The sequence below is a fragment of the Dipodomys ordii genome, unplaced genomic scaffold (assembly GCF_000151885.1).
Source record: "Dipodomys ordii isolate 6190 unplaced genomic scaffold, Dord_2.0 Scaffold17, whole genome shotgun sequence".
NCBI lineage: Eukaryota > Metazoa > Chordata > Mammalia > Rodentia > Heteromyidae > Dipodomys > Dipodomys ordii.
The window spans coordinates 26446365-26454175 of record NW_012267233.1 but is presented as its reverse complement, the minus strand read 5'-3'; positions in this window follow the sequence as shown (position 1 = coordinate 26454175).

Here is a 7811-nt window from a genome sequence, read left to right as displayed (position 1 = left end):
CAAAAAGAAAAAAGCTGGAAGTGGCGCTGTGGCTCAAGTGGTAGAGTGCTAGCCTTGAGCTGAAGAGCTGAGGGACAGCGCCCAGGCCCAGAGTTCAGGTCCCACAACTGGACACCCAAAAAAATATATATATAGTGAACTACAGATTACAAATAGAAAGGCAAATATTACTTTTAACATATATGAAAGACTTGAATAAGCAATTTACAAAATAAACAGAAGCACAGCTAAAAATGGAAGGTATTAGCCAGGCATGGTGGCATATGTCTATAATTCCAGCACTGAGGAAGCTAAAGACAGGGAATTACAAGTTGGAGGCCAGCCTGAACTACATAGTGAAAACCCTGTCTCACATAAAGCAAAACCCAAACAAAACCAAAAGTGGTAAACATAAAGAGCTACTAAAGAAACACAAGTTCAAAGCACAGTACGATAACATTTCACATGTCTACCTAGAATGGCTAGAATACTCCCATGTATATTACAGTGCTGTTGAGGATGTAAAAATACATAGAACTCACATACATTTCAGGTAAGAAAACAATGTCACAACCACTTTGAAGATCTGTTTGGAGGTCCCTCCTGATGTTAAATTTACCCTATGAACTAGAGATTTCATTGTAGGTACTAGACCAAGAGAAATGAAAACATATGTTCCCAGAAAGAGCCTTATGCATAGTTGGCACATGTCAATGAACCCCAATGTCTATTAGCAGAGAACCAACAGGAAAATGGACAAGTGTATACAATTGTTAAGCTCCATCATTCTGAGATCTATATACATTAATTTATATAATTATTCTAACATACAATCTAGTTTCTGACCTTACAAATGGAGGACAAAATGTATTGGGCGCTTTGGTTATTAGAGAGACTCAGTTAGAGTATTTGTGAAGTCTAATTCATTCAGATATCATGGGGATGACACACGCCAAAATGCTAACTTCCCTTGAAGCCAGAAAACTGCACGCTCTAGGCCAGGCATTGATGCATAAAGAGCCTCTTTGACCTTCTTTCAGTCGTCCTTCAGTGGCCGAGACGAAGTTGGCAGGTGGCTGTGAAGGGGGTTATTCTCCACTGGCAAAAGAGCCCTGGATTATTAAATTCTTCCTCCTGTGGCCTTGTTCACCTTCACTGTTTATTGTTTTGTCGTGTTTATCTGCGCCTGCCTGCCGGCCTAAGGCAGGCCCTTGTCCTCTTTGTACTCCCCGCAGGGATTAGGCCTCCCTCAGCACTCTGTAATGTTTTCATTACTGATCCCAGAGCCAGGGCAGCCACAATATGACTAATAAAAATAGCATTCACATGCCTGATTCTAGAAGCAGAAAAGCAAAAGTGCAAATGATTTCTCCCCTCTCTGCTTTATTCTGATGTATGCTTTCATTTTTCCTATCCTAGGGCAATCCTGCTTTCTAATTTGTGATGTCCTGATTGATGGTAGCATTGGCTGAAACTGAAAAATAAACCACTCCACAGAAGCCAGTCCTGTCTCCCTAGACAATGGTGTGGTCAGAGTGTCCTGAGAGTTCAGAACAACTTAGTGGGGGTGCTGAGAATTTTCAGCCAATTATAAGTCCTTTTTTTGGGGGGGGAGGGAGCTATTGTTTCTGTTTCTAAACCTTTCTATCTGTGCCCTTTCATTCACAAATGAAATATTGTTCCCTTTTCCTCTGCCAACAGAACCGAGTAGGAAGGTTAAGAATTGGGGCAGGGAAAAGGTCTACAATATCATTCATCATCAGAGCTGAATACCTAGAAACCAGAGAGAGGCAAAGCCGTCTCCACAGTTCCATGATCCTCTCTCCTTGAGGGCAAGTTAGGGTGCCTAGAGCAGATGAAGAGCTCATACTCATAGTGGTGCCCCCAAACTTGTATATACCCCATTTCACTAAGAATATTTTGTACTTGTGATTAAAGGAAGGAAATACCATTTGGTATCTGCATAGGTATGGTTCCAACTCCTTGAAAACACTTAAAACTCAGGGGGCTTCCCCCCCTCTCCCCCCACCCTTGCCCAGCACATGAAATTTTCTTCTGCCTTCCATGCTGCAGTATTTTAGGAATGAAAGCCTTTGAGCTTTTTAGCCATCTGACTTCCAAAACATCCACATCCAGCCCGTGTTTCAGGGTCGAGATTAAGCACCATCTTGTTCCAGAATCCCATAAACACTCTACTTGTCCACAATCTTAGGAAGTCTGCTCTCCTCAGTCATTGTACCTGTGCACTCTGTTCTCTATAGTAGAGTTCTAACCTTGTCCATCTCCGCTTCTTCCTGCAACCCTCAGCTGAATGACTGGCATTCTGCTCAAGTGCTAGTCACTTCCTCTAGGTAGCTCCCGTGTGACATCACTTCCATCCAGCACTTACTTCATGTACTGTACTCACTTATGAGCTTCTCTCACCCTGAGCTCTAGGCGAGAAGGAATGATGCTTCTGCTTCATTGCATCCCCAATAGAATCCTTCATGCATGGCATAAAACTCACATGCTCATTGAACTTAGCTGTTCGGTGGCCACTCTGGATTTTCTGTTTACATCATTAGTAAAGTGTAGAGGTCACAAGTAATACTGCCATGAAAGCAAGTGTGAGAAGTTGTTTTTTTTAAAAAGCTAAGAGTAGGAATTAACTATTACTAACAGCACTAGTTACTACTAACAGTAGTAACCGTAAATTAATTTTTCAAGCAATTAGATAATAATAAAGAGAAATAGAGCATTAATGAAAATACATCTGGGTAGAAGGAAGAAAGTTAGAGTTCCACCTTGATGTACCTTTCTAATAGGTTGTTTCTGTTAAGAACAAGGTCAGAGGAAGTCTTGGAGGACTTGAAGGAGACAGAAGGGATGGACGAGACCATGGGCAGGAGAATTATATGGGAACTAGCACAGTGGATCCCAGCTACTTAGAAAGCTGAGGCAGGAACATTGTTGAAACCCAGGAGTTCAACCCCATCTGGGCAAGATCCTATCTCAAAGCAAAATATATACATACATACATAATTGTGAAAAAAACTAGATTTTTTAAATAAAGCTTTGCCTCTGTCCCCTGCTAAACTATCCTCACCTGAAATCTTCCCTCAGATCATTATAAGTTGATATAAACTCAAAGAGCCCAACTAGAAAAACAGACAAATAAACCCTCAACAAATAGTTCTTATAAACTGGTATCAATATATGTGAGTTAAGCCAATAATTGAGTAAAGTTCACTGTGAAGTTTTGCTTATATGGAAGTTATAAGAGATAGCAGCTTTCTGGGATAAGCCCTTAGAAATTGTTACTTCCAAATTGGTTACCAGGTGATTTGCACTCAACTGAGGAAATTTTATTTAGCCCTTTTGCTACATTAGGACCTATACCAGCACTGGGATGCTGGGGTAGGTGAAGGCTCCCTAACAAAGGGAACAACAAAACAAGTTGAAGAAGGAGACAGGAAGAATGAACCCCAGGAAGCTTTCAGTAAATTCATGTGAAGGAGTTTCGGTTTTGTTCTAAGAGAAACAAAAAGCCACTGATGGTTTAAATAGATTAGATTGCCCTTTGAAAAGATATCCTGCTTGCTGAGTGGAGAAAGGACTGGGGTGGGGTATCAAGATCGGCTGCAGAGAGACTAGTTAGGGAAGGCCTGCAGGAGGAGACGTGGATGTGGCTAGGACCCAGGGTATGCCACTAGGGATGAAGCGAAGCAGGTGGATATGGGAGGGTTAGGAGGGAGCACAGGGGAACACAGATGATGGGCAAGAGGAAGAGGAGAAGCAGAGCCACCAATAGACAAATGAGCACACAAGATGTCATTGACTGAAGCAGAAACATAGAGGAAGGGACCTCATTTTCCAAATCTGAAGGGGAGCAGGACCAATGTGGAAGTCCCATGCCAGGTCTCACCTCCAGCCTTGCTCAGCCTGGTGGGCCCTGACCCCCTTACACACACACACACACACACACACACACACACACACACACACACACACACACACACACACACACACGCTTTCAGAAGCTTATTCTGTGGTCATTAGAAGATCAAACAGTTTGGCTTGTACATGAGCATCCGTGTGCTACCTGACAGGTCTTTAAATCTTTTCCTTCCTTCTTCCCTGCTTCATATCTCACTGTGACAACAGAAACAAACAGAACTGTGTGATTTTGATGTTTTATCAGTTCCCAATGAGCCAAGTTACATAACCTTCAACAATAACTGGCCTTTGAATATCTGGGCCCAGGCTGTGCGTCAGGCTTATAGACACTTATCTTCCGTGCTTAGAGGAAAAGATAAACGTATTCAATCTACAGAAAGGGCATTGGATGAAGGATACATCATTGGCAGCATGCTGTTCCTTCTGCTGCTCTCTTGGCCAGCAAATGTGCTGGGCCTCCAGGTTAGCCTGGGCTGTCTTAATCCCACTCACTTACTGTAGCTGTTTACTCTGCCAGGAGGGGGGTGGGCACAGCCATACCTAACAGTACGGAACAGGCACACAGCTGGCTTCTGCTCTCTTCATTTCTAACAAGGAAAGGCAGGGAGGGATTCAACAGCCAAAAGAAGCAGCAGGCCAGATTCTAGTTTTAGGAGGAAATCCTCCTGCTGCATGAAGAAGTCAGAACAATGGCAGACCTTTAGCCAGCTACAAATAAGCACAACCTCAACCTCAGGCCCAGGACTGCTGGATGGAGGTTAGTTTTGGACTATTCTGATGCCCTACACCAACATTTGGTCATAGAACTCCAAAAGGAGATTTGCCAAAACAGAGTCTAATACCAAGATTCTAGTCCTAGTTCTTTTTATTATTATTTTATTTTTTGCTGGTTGTGGGGTCTGAACTCTGGGCCTGGGTGCTGTCCCTCAGCTCTTCAGCTCAAGGCTAGCACTCTACCACTTGAGCCACAGCACCACTTCCGGCTTTTTCTGCTTATGTGGTACTGAGGAATCGAACCCAGGGCCTCATGCATGCAAGGCAAGTGCTCTACCACTGAGGCACCTTCCCAGCTCCTAGTTCTTTACTAATTAGCCAAGAGGCTTTGAGCGAGATATCATCTATCAAAAAATGGGACATAAGTATAAAATATCTTCTGGGTGCTGGTGGCTCATGCCTGTAATCCTAGCTACTCAGGAGGCTGAGATCTGAGGATCACGGTTCAAAGCCAGCCCAGGCAGCAATAATTCATTATTAGAAAACTGGAAATGATGCTGTGGCTCAAAGTGGTATAGTGTTAACCATGAGCAAAATTGCTCAGGGACATTGCCCGGGCACAGAGTTCAAGCCCCACAACCAATCATAGATAGACAGACAGATAGATAGATAGATAGATAGATACGATTTTAAAAAGTATCTCTCACCTCAAAGTTAAACCCAGTTTTCACTGTCTTGATAGGGTCGACTATCCAGATCAGATCAGTCTGTTGCTTTTTATGAATCATCTCTTTGTTTCCCTTTTTATTGTTATTATGAAGTTGCTGTACAGAGGAGTTATAGTTGCATAACTCAGGTAAAGAGTACATTTGTTTTTGGACAAAGAAAACAGGAGAGCAATTGAATTATTTACAGGATGACAATCTTTCCTCAGCTGTCACTAAACTAGCTATCCCTAGTAGTCTAAGGTATAAATAGAAACCACCCATTAGAATAATACATAAAACTAAGGACTATTAGCTTTTTCTATTAAAATGCTTCATTAAGCTAATATCCTTTTTTTAGTTATTTCTTTTGCCAGTCCTGGGGTTTGAACTTGGGGCCTGGGTGCTGTCTCTGACCTTCTTTACATTCAAGGCTAGTGCTCTACTACTTGGGCCACAGCACTACTTCTGGCTTTTTCTGAATAGTTTATTGGAGATAAGAGTCTCATAGACTTTCTTGCCTAGGCTGGTTTTGAACCTTGAGTCTCAGATCTCAGCCTCTTGAGTAACTAAGATTACAGGCATGAGCCACCAGGGCCTGGCTTATGCTAACATTCTTGAGCAAGGAGGAATTTTACTTTCATATTTCACAATCAACAAAAGCCTGTTTCCGTTCATTTCTATCTTAGGTAGAAATCTGTATTGAAATTATTCTATCAATGCCTCTCTAAATGGTGTGCAATGACCAAAATAGCTACATTGTCTTAGTGATTAAAGTTTGTAATTGTCATTTATACTGTGATATACTGATGACCTCCACTTCTTTTGTGCTTCAAGGAAAGCTGACTCAGGTAAAATCTTCCTATGATGATTATTGTTTAAATTTCTTATCACTTCTCTTTTGAATTCTTAAAGTTTTTTTTTTAATTCTTTTGCCAGTCCTGGGGGCCTGGCCACTATCCCTGAGCTTTCTTTTTGCATACCGCTAGCACTCTACCACTTGAACCACAGTACCACTTCTGGCTTTTTCTGTTTCTGTGGTACTGAGGAATCAAACACAGGACTTCATGCATGCTAGGGAAGCATTCTACCACTTAGCCACATTCTCAGCCCTCTTAAACTTTCTTTCACATGATCATTTGTAGTCTGTCTTATTGCAATTGTTTACTGTAGAATGAAATAGTAGTGAATCTTCTGTCTAGGCAATTTAGCTGGAAGGCAAGATATGATTCATGAAAAGCAACACACTGGTCTGGATGTAGTCTTGACGGTCAAAGCTAAGCTTAACTTTAAGATGAGATATTTTATTCTTACATCCCATTTTTGGAAAAAGACTCAATACTGTATGATTTGTTCCTCAAAAAAAATTACCTTCAATACACAGCTCAGGCTTTTAAGTTTGGGTTGGTGGTTTTTTGTTTTGTTTTGTTATGCTTTTTTACTTGATAGCTGTATGTGGGCAGTAAGGTGAGAGCCATTGTTGGAGTAGGTGTTACTTCACCAGGCAATTTCCTTACAAGAGAATTAAGAACATAAAGTATTTAGCCCTCTTACCTCACAGGCAGTTTTATGGCAGGCCTGCCTTCCTGCATTTATTAACTTTTTCCTGCACTTATTACTTGGAAGGACAAATGAAATGACTTAGCTATGGTCAGTACAAAAGGTAAAATGAGACTGAGAAATTTAATCTTTTAACTTGTCTGTTAGTCAGCTTTCCATTACTGTAACAAAATACCTGAGATAATCAACTTATAATGAAGGAATGTTTGTTTTGGCTTACAGTTTTGGAGGTTTTAGTCCACAATCAATTGGTTCTGTTGCTTTGAGTTTATAGTAGTACAGTTCATCATGGCAGGAGCCCTTGGTGGAGGAATCTTATTCATTACACAGTTGAGAAGCAAAAAGAGGAAAAAGTGGGGCCAATCCTCAGTGCCCATAAGACCTGCCACTAGGTTTTACATCTTAACATTTCTACCACCTCCCCATAGTGCCAAGCTGAAGACTAAGACTTTATTTTATATTTGTTTATTTATTTTTGGTTGATCATGGGGCTTGAACTCTGGGCCTGGGCGCTGTCCCTGAGCATTTCAGCTCAAGGCTAGCCCTCTACCACTTGAGCCACAGCTCCACTTCCAAGGCTAAGACTTTAATACATGGGCCTCTGGAAAATAGTTAAGATCCAAACTGGTTCAGTGAGTTCATAATGGCTTAAAAGGGCTTATAGGCTATTATTTCATTTTTTACTTATTTTTTATTACTGGAGAGTAAACTCAGGGCCTTGTATTTGCTAGGTAAGTGCTCTACCACTTAAACCATTTCTAAACTAAGGTCATGCTTTAGTTAGTCTTTCAAATAGGTCTTTGTTTTTTCTTTAAATTCAATCTTTTCACTTTGCCCTTCCAAGTATCTAGGATCATATATGTGTGTCATCACACTCAACTTGTTTTAGAGATAGCGTACTGCTAACTTTTCCTTTTC